Source organism: Perognathus longimembris, chromosome 18 (assembly GCF_023159225.1).
Source record: "Perognathus longimembris pacificus isolate PPM17 chromosome 18, ASM2315922v1, whole genome shotgun sequence".
Classification (NCBI taxonomy): Eukaryota; Metazoa; Chordata; class Mammalia; order Rodentia; family Heteromyidae; genus Perognathus; species Perognathus longimembris.
The window spans coordinates 1240962-1256945 of record NC_063178.1 but is presented as its reverse complement, the minus strand read 5'-3'; the positions used below and the strand labels follow the sequence as shown (position 1 = coordinate 1256945).

The 15984-nt window shown below is 45.8% G+C and overlaps 1 protein-coding gene across 1 annotated transcript in view; it reads left to right on the top strand.

Moving 5' to 3' along the window:
• The window catches only part of Sipa1l2 (signal induced proliferation associated 1 like 2), a 129601-nt gene that overhangs the window by 291 nt on the left and 113326 nt on the right, over positions 1-15984 (top strand).

Below are 15984 nucleotides of genomic sequence, written 5' to 3'. Positions count from 1 at the left end.
GCCCCGAGCCCCGGAGCGAGCGCGGTGGCCGCTGGTCCCCAAGTTCCCGAGCGGCTGAGGGCCGGACCCCGCCGCCGCCCAGAACTCGCTCCGAGTGTCCGGGCCCGGAGGCCCGCGGCGCCGGGCGGGGGCCGCGCCCCACGGGGGAGCCGGGTCCGGGGAGCGCGCTGCCCGGGGCTCGCCGGCGGCTCCCCGTACGCGCGAGCCCGCGGCCACCGGCGCCCGCCCGCCCGCCCGCCCGCCCGCCGGGGCCGCGCTCGCGGCTGCGCTCGCGGCTGCGCTCCGGGCCGCGTCTGCCCGGGCCGCGTCTCCCGGCGCCGCGGGCCGCGTCCGGGACCGTCCCCGGGAGCTCCCACGGATGGATTCCAGCCTGGCCGCAAGCCCCGAGGATCGATGTGGGCTCGGGAGCCGCTCGGCCTCTTCCCCTGCGGGAGTACTGGTCCTCGGGAACCTGCTTCAGTTAAATGGACTCGGCCCGGGAGGGTGCCAGCCTGCCCCGCGGAACGCCGGGGGCGCGGGCACGGAATCACCGTGCTCACCCGGACCCGACGCTCGTCAAAATAGGATTGCAGACAGTTTGGGTTTTGCTTACTTACGAGTTTGACTTGGCACGGACAAGGACGGCTTCAAAACAAAACAAAAACACCAGAAAAACCAAACCAACCAAGCCCCAAAACCCACAAAGAATCTGGGTGATTCTCATGGCTTGCTCAGTGAAGTTCAAAATAGTCTCGCAAATTTTTCTTTTCTTTGCCTCTTTTGTCTGCAGTTTTCACTTCTAAACTTTAACACTAGATGGCTTTCTTATGACAGGCACCTAGAAAACTGCCCGGTCGAGTTGTCTGTGTCTGTAATCTAGGTTGTGCTTTTTTACAGGCTTGCAAATACCGTTGGCAGGAAGACAAATCTCCAAAATTGTCGATATTTGTGCAGACAGGGAAAAGTGGCCTCTTATTTCTGGAATTTTTAAAGGTAAATTCCAAGAGGCAACTTGGTTATGCTGTTTAGCTATATATACACTTAATACCTGTTTCGTGTTTTGACTTATTTGGGAGAAATTCAGAGTTCCGAGTGAATTTTGTTAATTGCATTTAGATCCCATCTCTTCTGTGATGTCTACTGCTCGAATTAGTTGCACTGCTTTCTTCAGAGAGAAACAGACAGACAACAGAGACAGAACAGAGAAAATACACACACACACACGCCCCCCCCCCCCCCCCCCAAATGTAGCCATTCAGGGCAAAGAGCAGCCTTTCTTGAATGGTGAGCATTCCAGCCCAGCTGCAGGTTGCATATTGATGTATTTGAGGAAGAGCTGCAGTTGGAGAATGTCTGCATGAATCACCAAGGCTTCATTTCCTTCCCCTTGGGTGACTTCCGTTCTTCCTTTCTCAGCACAGCCCCTTTATGAAAAGTACATCCCCTGTAGTTGATGGGTTCGGCAGCAGATTCCTGGTTAGGTACTTAGACTCCACAGCAATGCCTCACTGGCTTGTCTGAATCCTGCCTTGATAGGGAAACTTATTTATAAGCTGGAGAACTGTCTTTAAATGATCTTCATAGTGTTAGTGTGTTGTGTGCCTTGCTCAGCTTAACTTAAGGCATGTTGAATTTGTTTTGAATTATCGTGTGTTCGTAAATAGCTGAAGGAAGAGCTACTGGGCAAATGCTTGGAAATGAAACGAAACCAGGAAGTTGTATCATTTCCAGCATGCTACCTATAGATGGGGTGAAGTGAGCCTGGATGGGAAGCAGCCCGGGCTCTGGTCCAGAAAACCAAGGGAGAGGTAGGTTACAGGTGTGGGCTGAAGGTCTAGCTTTGAAGTGCCAGCCTCCAGTTCTCCTCAGCTGGCTTCAGTACATATTTCTCACAAAATGATTCTCATGTTCTTAGATGTTGGGCTTGCTTAAAAACAGCATTGATTTTTTTTTTGATGTAACTTCTTGTGTAGTAGGGGAATTATCAGACCACCATGATTTGCATCTATGATGCAGATTGTGGTTAAAGCTGTGTAATAGGGGTTTTGTAAGGCTGCTCTTGTCCCTCTTCCCCCAGTTGGAATGGTATTTTGAAGTGTTCCTTATATTGGAGCTTAGTCAACACCTGTCCACAGTCAGGGATCTTTTTACCTGAGGCAGTAGGGGAGGTTGGTTATTCACTTTCTGAAAGTGAGGAAATAATAGTAAGCTACTCTGGCAGGGTAATTACTTTGTAATTTAAACTGTCTTGAAAGTGTTGTGTTTGGACACTGTAGTTTGGAAGGGGGTGTGTTTTCTGAATTCTTTGCAAAGAATTGTGTATATATGGGATCATGTGTATACAGCACTTTACCTCACACCATAAATGGTAAATGCCAAGGTTATTTTTTTTTTTTTTAGATCAAGGGAGCATTGAGTGTTTGAACTTGTGGTCTGCTGTGATGGTGGTGGTTTAGGATTACAAATCTTAACCAAAGGCATTCTGAATTTAAAGAAAATATATACATATTGCTAACTGAAAGCTAAGTTTTTTTCTTTACAGTTTTGTTTGGACTTGGATATGAAGTGGAACTCTAAATTGTACAGAGAATCTTGTTCTAGAGAATTCTGTTCTTCTGCTATACTTGTTTTTCTTTTTTTTTTTTTTTTTTTTTTTTTTTTTTTTTTTTTTTTTTTTTTAATTTTTTTTTTATTATCAATTGAACATAAATTTTTTTTTTTTACAAGGTGCTGTGCAAAGAGGGTGCAGTTACATAGTAGGGCATTGTGTACATTTCTTGTGATATCTTACAACCTGTTTTCCCATCCCTTGTCTAGGTCAGGTAGACCCATATGCAGTATACAATGTATCAAGCACATATACAGTGTTCACAGACTTGGTCTCTACTGTCTCTCCATCTCCCTTTGTTAACAGTCATATATCAGGGAGATCATGCCCCTTTGTTTTCTGTGTTCTAGGCTTGTCTCACTCAACATTATTTGTTCGAGTTCTGACCATTTCCCTGCAAATAACAATATTTCACCATTCCTAATCGCTATGTAGTATTCCATTGTGTATAAGTACCATATTTTTTGGATCCATTCATCTGTGGAGGGGCATCTGGGTTGTTTCCAAATTTTGGCTATTGTGAATTGTGCTGCGATAAACATGGAAGTGCAAATGTCCTTTTGATATCTTGGGTTTTGCTGTTTAGGATAGATGCCTAGGAGTGGTATGGCTGGGTCATAGGGTAGGTCTATATTGAGCTTTTTGAGAAACCTCCATACTGTTCTCCAAAGTGGCTGTACTAATTTGCACTCCCACCAACAATGGAGAAGGGTTCCTCTTTCCCCACAGCCCCTCCAGCATTTGTTGTTTCCTGAGTTCAGAGTATAGGCCATTCTAACTGGGGTGAGGTGGTATCTCAGGGTTGTTTTTATTTGCATTTCCTTTACTAGCAGGGATGTTGAGCATTTCCTCATGTGTTTCTTTGCCATTTTTATATCTTCTCTTGTGAAGTCTCTCTTTAGCTCTTTTGCCCATTTCCTAATAGGTTTATTGGGCTTGGGGGGGCTTAGTTTTTTGAGTTCTCTGTAGATGACAGATATCAGGCCTTTGTCTGTTGCTGTGCTGGTAAATATCCTTTCCCATATCGTTGGCTGTCTTTCTATTTTGGTGGCTATGACCTTAGCTGTGCAGAAACTTTTTAATTTGTAGTAGTCCCATTTGTTGAGTCTTTCCCCTATTTGTTGTGCGCCTGGGACTCTATTCAGGAAGTTCCTTCCTGTGCCTATAAGTTCTAGTGTCTTTCCTACTCTGTCCTTCAGTAGTTTCAAGGATTCAGGTCTGATGTTGAGGTCCTTGATCCATTTTGAGTTGATCTTGGTGCATGGTGATAGGCTTGGGTCTACTTTGAGTTTTCTGCATATGGCTGCCCAGTTCTCCCAGCACCAGTAGTTGAAGAGGCTATGTTTATTCCATTGTATGTCTTTAGCTCCTTTGTCGAATATCAGTTGGCTGTAAGAGTGCGGTTTTATTTCTGGGTCTTCAATTCTAATCCACTGGTCTTCCGATCTGTTTTTATACCAATACCATGCTGTTTTTGTTATGATGGCCTTGTAGTAGAGCTTGAAGTCTGGTATGGTGATACCTCCTGCACTATGTTTTTTGCCTAGAATTGCTTTGGCTATTCTAGGTTTTTTGCTGTTCCATATGAATTTATGGATTGGTTTCTCTATTTCAGTGAAGAATGTGGCTGGGATTTTGATAGGTATTGCATTGAATTTGTATAACAATTTGGGCAGTATGGCCATTTTCACTATATTGATTCTGCCTACCCATGAGCATGGGAGGTCTTTCCATCTCCTTGTGTCTTCTTTGATTTCCCTTATTAGATTTTTGTAGTTTTCATTGAATAGGTCCGTCACGTCCTTGGTTAAGTTGATCCCTAGGTACTTTATTCTTTTTTTGGCTACTGTAAATGGAATCGTTTCCATAATTTCCTTTTCTGTTTGTCTATTGCTGGTGTACAGAAAAGCTGCTGACTTTTGTGGGTTGATTTTGTATCCTGCTACTTTGCCAAATTGGTTTATTAGATGTAGGAGTTTGGGTACTGAGTTTTTTGGGTCCTTGAGATATAAGATCATGTCGTCTGCGAATAGGGATAACTTGATTTCTTCCTTGCCGATGTGGATCCCTTTGATGTCCTCCTCTTGCCTTATTGCTATGGCTAGGGATTCCAGTACTATGTTGAACAGAAGTGGGGAGAGTGGGCATCCTTGTCTTGTTCCTGTGTTTAGGGGGAATGATTTAAGTTTCTCTCCATTTAATATGATATTAGCAGTTGGTCTGTTGTATATGGCTTTTATTGTTTTGAGGAATGTTCCATCTATTCCTGTTCTCTCCAGAGCTTTTAATAGGTATGGATGTTGTATTTTGTCAAAGGCTTTTTGGGCATCGACTGAGATAACAATGTGATTCTTGATTTTAGTTCTGTTTATGTGGTGAATTACATTGATTGATTTACGGATGTTGAACCATCCTTGTGACTGAGGGATGAAGCCTACTTGGTCATGATGTATGATATTCTTGATCACTTTCTGGATCCTGTTAGCTAATATTTTATTGAGGAGCTTTGCATCTGTGTTCATTAGTGATATTGGTCTGTAGTTCTCTTTTTTTGTTGGATCTTTGCCTGGTTTGGGGATGAGTATGATATTAGCTTCGTAGAATGAGTTCGGGATTTTTCCCTCCGTTTCTATTTCGCGGAAGAGTTTGAGGAGTATTGGAATTAGCTCCTCACTAAAGGTTTTGTAGAATTCATTGGTGAATCCATCTGGGCCTGGGCTTTTCTTAGTAGGGAGGTTCTTGATTACCTCCTGTATCTCACCGTAAGTTATTGGTTTATTTAGTTGATTTATTTCTTCTTGGTTCAGTTTGGGCAGTTTGTACTTCTCTAAGAATTGATCCATTTCTGTAAAATTATTGTTTTTTGTTGAGTAGAGGTTTTGGAAATAGCTCCTTATGATTGTTTGAATATCGTGTGTATTTGTTGTAATTTTTCCTGTGGAGTCCCTGATTTTACGAATATGAGTCTCTTCTCTTCTTTTTTTTGTGAGTCTTGCAAGGGGTCTGTCAATTTTGTTTATTTTCTCAAAGAACCAGCTTTTAGTCTTATTTATTTGTTGAATGGTCTTTCTATTTTCAATCAGATTTATCTCTTCTTTAATCTTTGTAATCTCTCCCCTCCTAGTCATTTTAGATTCTGTCATTTCTTGTTTCTCCAGTTGTTTTAGTTTCATCGTGAGGGTATTCACCTGCTCTGCTTCCATTCTTTTAATGTGGGTACTGAGTGCAATGATCTTGCCCCTCAGTACTGCCTTAGCTGTGTCCCATAGGTTTCTTTGTGATGTGTTTTCTTTGTCATTGTGGCTTATGAATTCGTTGATTTCATCTTTAATTTGATCTGTGGCCCAAGTGTTGGATAGCAGCGTGGGGTTTAGCCTCCAAGAGTGTGTATAGGCTCTGTGGTATCCTTTGTTGTTGAGGGTTACCTTTAATCCACTGTGATCAGATATAATACATGGGATGATGTCAATTCTTTTGTATTTGCTGAGGTTCTTTGTGTGGGCTATGACGTGGTCTATTTTGGAATATGATCCATGGGCTGCTGAAAAGAAGGTGTATTGGGTCTCTGTAGGGTGGAAGGTTCTATATAGGTCTGTTAGATCCATTTGGGCAATGGTGTTATTTAGGTCCTCAGCTCCCTTACTAGTCCTCTGGGTGTTGGATCTGTCTCTTGGAGAGAGAGGAGTATTAAAGTCACCCACTATGATTGTGTTTGCATCTATCTTGCTCTGTAATTCTGTGAGAATTTGCTTGACATATGTCGGGCCTCTTTTGTTCGGTGAGTATACATTTATCACCGTGATGTCTTGATTCTGGATTTTTCCTTGTATCAATATGTAGTGTCCTTCTTTGTCTTTTTGAGTGGACTTTAAAGAGAAATCCAGCTTGTCTGAGATCAGGATGGCTACACCTGCCGTTTTGGTGGGTGCATTTGCTTGGTAGATCTTGCTCCATCCTTTCATTCGAAGCCTGTTTTTGTCCCTTGCTGTAAGGTGGGTCTCTTGTAGACAACAGATGTCAACTTTTTGCTTGCGGATCCATTCTGCCAGTCTGCTCCTCTTGATCGGGGAGTTTAAGCCATTTATATTTAAAGAGATCAAGGATAAGGGTGTTTTTTCTCCTTCCATTTTCTTGTTGGGCTGTTTTTTCCTGTTGTTTTTTTTTTTTTTTTTCTTCTTGTCTTTAGTGAGCTTGTGTTTCTGCTGGACTTTGGCTATTGAAGTTTCTTTCTGAATCTGTCTGTGTGTCTTTTACGATCTCTGTTGGGTGGGCTTCCCCTCTTAATATTCGCTGTAGGGCTGGTTTTTTATTCACATACTCCTTTAGCTCCTCTTTGGTGTGGAAAGATCTGGTTCTCCCTTCGAATGTGAACTCCAGTTTCGCTGGATATTTGATCCGAGGTTGTAAATTGTTATTCTGAAGTACTTGGATGGTGTTCTTCCACTCACTTCGAGCTTGGTAAGTTTGTGTGGATAAGTCGGATGTTATTCGAATCCTCTTCCCATTGAAAAAAGTTTCCTTCTTCGCTTTGGCTGAATTCAGAATTTGCTCTTTAATCTTGAGGTCTGTAGTCTTGAATATTATGTGCCTTGGGGTGGTTTTCCTGGGGTCTGGCCTGCCAGGTGTCCTATAGGCTTCGGTTACCTGGATGGGGTCCCCTGTGAGATTGGGGAAGTTTTCTGCAATAACTTTATTGAGAACATGATTAAGCCCTCTGCTCTGATATTCGGCTCCTTCTTCTATTCCAATTATACGCAGATTATATCTCTTGTCTTTGTCCATTAGTTCCTGGAGTAATCTTCCCTGAAGCTTCACCTTTTCTTGGAGTGTGGTCATTTTCTGGTTGTTGTCAGCTGCTTCATCGTCCAGGCGAGAGATTCTGGATTCCATATGGTCCACTCTTTGTGTTATGGTTTCAATTGCGGAGTTTATGGATGTCAGAGAGCTATTCATGGTTGTCATATCAGCTCTGATCGTGGAAATTTCTTCCTTTAAAGAGTTGTATTTTAAATCTATTTTTTCATGCATTTCAATTCTCAGGGTGTGGAGATTTTCTTTAAAGGCGGCTTGCATTGTATCCATTTTTGCTTCCATTTCTTTAAACGAGGCTTGCATTGTATCCAGTTTTGCTTCCATTTCTTTCTTGGCTTCCTGGGTGTCCTTCCAGATTTCCGCTCTAAACTCCTGGAATTGTTTTCTGATTTCATTTCTGACGGTTTCGATCATTCCTGTTAACATGTCCTCATTTGCTTTTTTATTCTCCATCTCCTCTCCAGTCGTGCTGCTTTTTGGAGCTGGCGAGTTGGCTTGTCCTTTGATGAACTGAGTTATGTTTCTTTGTGATTTGCGCATCTGGAAGTCTGTGTAGATCTTCCCTCCCTTCTGTGTAGGCGTGTCTGCGTCAGCAGGTGCTGTCGCTGTGGCCCCGCCCACCAGTGCAGGGCACGCCTATCAGAGCGGGCCCTTTCGCCGGGGCCCCGCCCTCCTGTGCACTGTGAGTCCCCTACAACAGGCACTTAAGTGGGGTCTGTCTCCCAGAGCGAGCCCTGGGTTGTTGGGTTGTGCTTGCGCCCTCCCGCGAGTCCGTTGGGTGGGGGAAGCAGTATGTGTGGGGCCCAGTGGGATCGACTGTCCGGGTGTGGCTTGGCACCCTCAGACCTCGCCTCCGCTTCGAGGAGGGGGAACGAGATCAGGCTCAGGTGACCCTGCTGGGCTGGTATTGCCCACCAGCGCCTGTGATTTTAGTTGTAAGAGTCCGCAAGGTCTAGGCGCCTCGGGTGGGGCTTGCCCTGCCGGCCGTCCCTGGCCCCTGTTGGGAAGGGGACGGGGCCGGTTCTGCCAGTTCAGGAACCTTTGGGGGCTTGGGGCTGTTCCGCCCTTCCCCTGCTAGACTGGCTTCCCAGTGCCTGCTGGGAGCTTCCCGCCTGATTTGGGGAATCTTTGTTCCCACGGGAGTGGGGAGGGGGAGGGAGGGAGATATATCGTCTTTGTCGGGCTTGGGTCTCCCGTTGGGGGAAGGGATTATGGGGGACTCACTTTTGCTGCTTTGTGTGTGTGTCCCGCACCGCCGTTGGCCCTTCAGGGGTTGGCGAAGTGTCGTGGTGGCTCCCCCGTTCCCTCTTTCTGCCGCGCTGGGTTCCCTTGTCCGAATCCGGTGTGGACCCGAACTTCTCGTCGCTGCTGGGTGTGTCTTGGTCCGCACCCTGTTTTGTGTCCGTGGGGTCTCCCGCTATATGGATTCTGCGCTCCTGGCAACCTGTCTGCCGATCGCCGGGTTTCCCTTTCCCAGCCTGACCCTGTTTGGGCCAGGGCCGGCTGGTGGGGGGAGGGTGCCCCGATTAATCTCCGGCTCCGTGTAGGTTTTCGGTTCTTCTTTTTTGCTCCTTTTTGTTTTCCTGCGTTTCTCCACTGCTTCTGGATGCTGGTTTTGCTGGGTTCTTGGTGGAGTGTTGGGTGTTGGAGTTCCCAGCTCGCTATTCAGTTGGTGCGAGTCGGGGTGCCTCCCTATTGTCTCGGCGCCATCTTTCTCCGGCTTTTTTCCTTGTTTTTCTTTTTGAGTGAATAAAAGTGTCAGGCAGGGAGCCTTGGCTCTAATACCAGTCTGAGGAGTTTGGTCCTTTTCTGCTCCAAAATGTCAGCTTTCTTTATTGTTTATATAATAAATGTATTACAGTAATGGAAATGTTTGTGTGACTGGGATAGTTGATATTTTCTGTGCCTGGGTCTTTTCTTGGCTTGGGCTGATCATGGCTTGGTTTACTTTGAAATCAATGATTCAAAAATTGCTTTTCTCTTCCAATTTAGCTGTGATCACTTTTAAAGGAAAGACTGTGTAACAGGAATTTTAATGCCTTACAACTTCAGGGTGAAATTGTTTTGATATTTTCTAAACCTAAAATATAAACTTTCCCCCCACTTTTCCCTGGTTATTACAGGGGGCCAGATATGACCTGTGTATAGGTTCTCTTTCCCCAGAGAGTTCACATTTAGTGTAAGCTGTTCTTTAATGCATTCCCTCCCCCTCCCACCCCACCCCCGTGCAGTACTGCACCCACATGAATGGTAGGAAGGAAGAAGATTCGGTATGAATTGAGTATAATTGCCCTTGTCTAGGCCAGAACGTACTTCAAAGTTATTCCCTCATGTTTATATACTGTTTCCATCTACCTGTAAAACTAAAAAGCAAAAAAGTAAATTTTAGGCAGATTGGTAGGCATTTAATGTTGCTATGTAAGTGTATTGTGTATATATATAAATAAGAATATGAAGTCAGTGAACAATAACCATTACTATCTATCAATACATTTCATTAAGATCACTGAAACGTGCATAGGAGTAGTAGAGGGGTACATGCTGGGAGACTGAAGGGAGATCACTTCTGGACCTGCATGTGCAAAGAACAGTGAAGCTTTACCAAGGACTACTAGGGCTTGGAAACCACTGAGCAGCCCTGCTCATCTTCTCTACTGTTTGGTTGACTCCCTGCAGAAAAAAACCCTCTGCAAGTGGTCCGGCTATTCCTGAGGAAGGCTTGGGGCTCTGCTTTTTTGGTGGTTTTCTGAACTAGGAAGGAGTTACTGACTGCTGGAATTGAAATCTCATGCAACTTGTTTATTCCAGGCGACTCCCTCCACAGTCATCAGAACAAATCCTTGTAGAGTATACGATATTTCAGAGAGGGAGTGCTTCTTGTCAAAGTTGGGCCCAGAACTCTAGCCACCTTCCTGCCTGCCACTTGTCTATAGAGCAGACCCACAGAACCCTTCCTGGGCTGCCTAGCTGGCTTGATATAGTCTGAACTTGAGTTCACAGCCCTGCTACTGAGCTCAGTGGACTTCCTGAGACCTTCCCCACTGTGACAGGCTGGGTCTCCTATTGCTTCAGCACCCCACATTTCTTGTTCTGAGATTTGCTTCATTTTTCCTGGTCCTTCCGAGAATTTGATTCTATTATTTAATACCTCTGCCTGTCCTCTCAAAGAACTGCTATTGGCACCTTATGCTAGTCCGGGTGATTTTTTTTTTTGTGTGTGTGTGCCTGTCCTGGGGCTTGAACTTGGTTGCTGAGCTTTTTGCTCAGGGCTAGCACTCTACCACTTGAGCTACAGCTCTACTTCTAGTTTTTAATTGGAGTTGAGAGTCTTAGAGACTTTCTTGCCCAGGCTGGCTTCAAACTGCGATCCTCAGATATCAGCCTCCTGAGTAGCTAGGATTATAAGCATGAGCCACCAGCTGCAGGCAATCAGTCTGTCTTTATGCTTTTCCCATGTCAGTCACTAATGGAATTGTTGACCTGGCTGAGCACCAGGAAGTGTGTCCCTTAACGGCAGGGGGCCGCCCTCTGGCTTCGAACAAGAGTCATGCTCTTGGTTACAGTTGAGCACTAGCTGCATTTCTTGTGACCAGCCCATCCCTTTCCACCTTTCCACGTGGGTGTTGTGAAAGAACATGCCTGACTCGCTCAGCGGGTTCTGCTGACCAAGTCATTCCAAGTAGGAAGGAGCTCATTTCAGTAGTCCCCCCCGTAAGTGAGACCCTACTCACCAGTTGGTGATTAGGAAATATACTTTTAATGGCTGCATGACTAGCTTCTCCGGCTACGGGGACCCTGCGACTTCTGAAGGCCTGGGCATAGGCAGTGGTAGGAAAATCCCCAGTGAAGCTGACCTTAAGCTCATTTTTCAGTTTGGTGTGGTCTTATTTTCAATGGCTTTCAGACAATGGGGCAAGAGCCACAATCTCTTCCTGTTTTCCTGGTTTTTAACTAGTTGATACACTGCTCTTCCTTGTTCACGAATGGTTCTGTAGCCATAGAGGCAGCCTGAGCTGTGTTCATTGACCATGGCATGGTTTTCTATGTAAGCGAGTTATGCTGAGTCAGAAAACCAGAGTTGAGGGGCCAGTGTCAGAAATTGTGACTGGAAGGTAAGCACTGGGGTGGGGCGGGGGGGGGTGCAGATGTGTGAGGCTCCACTGCAGTTCCCTGGGCCTGATGCTGAGAAGAGGGCCTGTTACGCTGGTGCTCCACCAACACCACTGCCCTCACGACTCCAGTGACATTCTTCATGAGAGCCATGGAGGTCCTGGGGCCTAGAATAGCTCTGGATGCTGTCCTCCTTGTGGGAAAGTTTCAGGAGATGTTGGGAGTTAGTTTTGATTCTTCATGAGAAACAGTACTGTTTTGTGCTTTGTGGAAGGGTCTGGAAGCTCTTCCCTCTTTACACAGTCACCTCCAGATATTCTTACATGTGTGTCCATGTACATGTAAGTGTATGTGTATAGTATGTATTATACACATGTGTGTACATAGACTCTACCATGCTAAGGTATGGAAAACTGAATGGAGGTGGAAGCATTTTCTTCACATTTCAAGATCTCACTGTCACCTTTGAAATGTGTGGTCACATTTGCAGTCCACTGCTCTCTCCTTTCTCTTCTGGTAGATGAACTCCCTGCTGTGTGGAGACAGGTGTCCAGGGTCTGCAGAGTCCAGAGCTTTCTCTAAGTGGACCTGTGTTTACCGAATCACTTATCTTTCCAGAGGGCCTTTCTGACTTCCTGGAACTTGTGTGGATGCCTTGGTTTGCTTTGGTGGTAGTGTGTGGTAGGGCTGTTCTTCCTGGATCATGTTCCGGCTGAGCTCTGCTGTGGAAGAGGCTTCACACTCCCAGCCATCTCTGTCCTGAGATTTGGGTACCAGGATGTAACTAATGGTTAGCCTGTCCAGAAGCATCTGAAAGCGTAAGAACCACATTCAAGATCCAGTGGCACGTTGTTCTGCAGCGTGGAATTGGCTTGAGCTGTGCTCCATGTCGCCCTTGGTCTGAGGAGGCCCTGGACTTGCTAGACCTTGTGCTCCCTAAGGGCTGGGTGCAGCAGCTGGGGGGCAGCCAGCCCTTTTGCAGCCCCTGCAGTTTCCAGCTAAGCTTTCACTACCTGCAGCCTGCTCTCTATGCAGTGTTCCCTCCTCGAGCTCACCTTACCCGGTGTATGGTGTGTTGCTCTCTCATTTTTGTGTTTTCTCCTGCTCACCTGAGTAGAGCAGAATCCCAGTGTAGGCAGAGGCAGCCCTGCCTACTCCTTGATCTCAGATGGCTTTACTCCAGGGTTTGCTCTTGGCCAGCTGTGGGTTGTGGGTTTGACTGTCAAGAACTTTGTGTGTGTTGGCTTTTGTTGTTGCTCTGAGGCCCGTATGACCCATCTTCCCCCTCTCCTGTGTGTCTCTCCAGTCATTTGAAGTGGCCTGGAGTGGGCTCATGAGATGGAGCTGGCACAGTGCAGTCATTTCTGAGGAGTGTTAGCATTGTGCCCTCCGCTCACTCAAGACCCTTGAAGCTGCATCCAGGGGTCCAGGGTTCCAGGAGTTGAGCACACTTGGGGTCCTCTTCTTGGGAGTAAGGGGTGGTCTGCCCCTTCCAGTGTCAGTATGGTTCCCTCTGATGACCACCACCCCGGGGTTGGACTCCATCAGGCAACAGTTCACTTGGAAGCCTTCCCTTTGGGTTCATTAATAAGATGGCTGGAGAAAAACCTTCATCTCCACTAAATGATAACAGCCACCATACATAGATAGTCTACCTACCCTTTGTTGATTTAGTAGATCTAATTTGAGTTGCAAAATACATTAAAATATTAGTGCTTCAAGTCTTGGTGGGGGCTCACTTGAGAGTAGTTTTAGTCTTATAGTAGTGTTGCTATGTAATACTAATTCCTATACTTCTGGAAACAAGGGATTTCCTTTTAAGTACATGCTATGGTAAGAGCTATAGGCAAGACTAGTCGTCAGGAGTTAACAGCAGGTGCATCCAGTTAATCACCTGGCTTTTTATTGGAGGATCATACCAAGTCATTTGCTGGAATAATGGCATGTTTTCCAGTGAGTGAAGGAGGTTGGGGACTGTTCAAGTGGTACACGAGAGTTCAAATTCTAGTACACTAAATGAGGATGCTGTGAGGATGGTGGGGACACATGAAGGTTTAATGACAGAAGTGCTGTTTTCTGAACCTTAGTAGCTTTATGTTTCACAACCCTCTGGACTCCCACCTGCTGTGTGCCTTCCTGTGGGGGCAGGGTAGGTCTCCCTGAATCACCAGAAGGTGAACAAATGGAAGGAGAGAGTGAAGGGAGGAAGGAGGGGAGGCGGTGGGTGCCCTGGAGGGTGGTGGATCTTGCTGGAGGCAGCAAGCCTGAGGCTTTCAGGGAAGGATTGGGCTCGAGAGCTCACTGCCCTAGGTAAATGCCACATCAGCCAGGGAGTCTGTGACCTCCCGTAAGTGTTGTGATCTGGCGAGTATGGACGGGGCAGGTTGTGTCTTTGCTGGAAGCCAAGTCTTCTGTGATCATATGGACTCTGCCAAGATTAAAAGCAGTGGAAGAGGAAAGTGATTTTTGTTTTGCATTTATACTTTGCTAGATTTGCATAACCTTTGTTTAAGCCAGTTGAATGCGAATCCCTAAATAAATTTCAGGCATTTAAATATTTAAAGGATCCATCCACAGTACTTTACTCACCCAAAGAATAAATGCTTTCCACAAAGAAAATAACACCCTTGCAGATGGCTCCGGATAGACTTTGTTCACCTTGTCATCGAATTATAAAACATTAATAGCGAAGCTAGAATTTGAACATTCACTGAAATGCCTGGCTGGCTCTATGCCAAAATATTGTTTCCCTGGTAGAGAAAGCAGGGCGATTTGTTTAAAACTGGCTGTCCGCCAGTCAGCACACTCTGCTCTGACGCAATCCTCTCGCTAACTGCTTGGCTCCTCTGGCTAATTTTAGGGCAGTTAAATCTGGGTGATGTTGGATGGCTGCTTTTTGCTGTGCGTCTGGTTCTGTGGCGCTTTCTAAATCCATCCTGTGAGCGTGGCACCAGGGCTCCCAGATCTTTCCTGGGAGCCAAAACCAATTGGTCTCATGTGTGTTTTTGCCTCCAGCTTTGCACCTTAATCTTTTTACCTGTCTTATTAAAAAAAATAATAAATTATTTTTTATGTTGTACTGAGGATTTGAACTCAGGGCCTCAGGCACGCAAGGCAAGCACTTCACCACTAAGCCACATTCCCAGCCCCAATTTACCTGTCTTTCATCTGTGGCTGGGGTCACAGGTGTGTACCATCAGTCCCCGTTTATTGATTGAGATATACGGGTTGGCTGGCCTCAAACCATAGTCTTTCTGATGTCTACCTCCTGACTATCTGGGATCACAAGTGTGAGCCACTGCAGCCAGCCCATGTATTACTTTAACATTATACCGAGTAATCCAAGAGAGAAAGGTGGCTGTGGGAATGGTGTTGCCACCTGAGCCTTGTTCACCTGCAGGGCTTTCTGGGATGGTGTTCAGTCACTGCTGGTCATCTGTTGCTCCCATTGGTGTTCTGTGAGGTAGTAGGAAAGGCGAGGTGAGATCTGCCTTTCCTTGGAGCTCTGGAGCAGAGTCTTAGTGTCATTGTTGTACACCTTCTCCCAACTGTTTACACACAAATTTTCAAATACAGAAGTGTGTCACACAGCAGAGATCCGCCTACCCACCACCTAGCTCCTACAGTTAACGCATAATTCCACGTGCTTTGTATGTATCTATCACCCACTGGTCCTGTAATTACCGGATGCTTTGTAGTATCTAGCACTCACCCACTAGTCCTCTCAGTTTGTAAATGCACCTCACAGTAAGCTGTAAACTTGGAGTCTGTTTCAATAGACACAATGCAAATGACCTCAAAACTTTTGTGTCTGAGATGCAATAGGGTGAAGCACACACTTTTAAGTGTGTCATTCTACACATTCAAACAAATGGATACACCCAGATAACCCATCCCCTTTATCCTGGAAACTTCTTTCCCATGCCTTTCCAGTTCACACCCCGTTTCCTAGGAAGCCAGCCCCACCACAGCCATGTTTTGTGTAAGTATGAATGGAATCATGCAGCTTGCACTCTGCTTACATTTCACTTAGCATACGTTTTTCTTTTTCACATTGCCATCTGCATGTAAATATGATACCCATTGGTATTATATTTCCCTTCTCACATGCTCTTTCCAAAGGTCACAGCCATTGTGCACTGATGTTAGGAGCAGCAGCTTCCAGATGTCTGCCTGTCTGTCTGCCTGCCTGCCTTAGTCGCATTTCCAGCTTCCTTCCCTGCAGAGACTAACTTCTTGACGAATCTGTCCGTGAACCATTGTGCCTCTTCCCTGCTCTTGGGGTCAGGTGCACTGTCCCTGATCTGCTAATGTCTGTGCAGGGCTGACCACTGAACGCCTCTGCGCTTGCAGGTGGGTAGCCTCTCGTTTCTGTGTGCTATTTGGAAGACATTAGGTGCATCTCTGTGAAGCTGGGAGAGTCTTTCTAGTAAAATGCAAGTCAACCAAACTAGAATTCCCTGAGTTCCATTTAT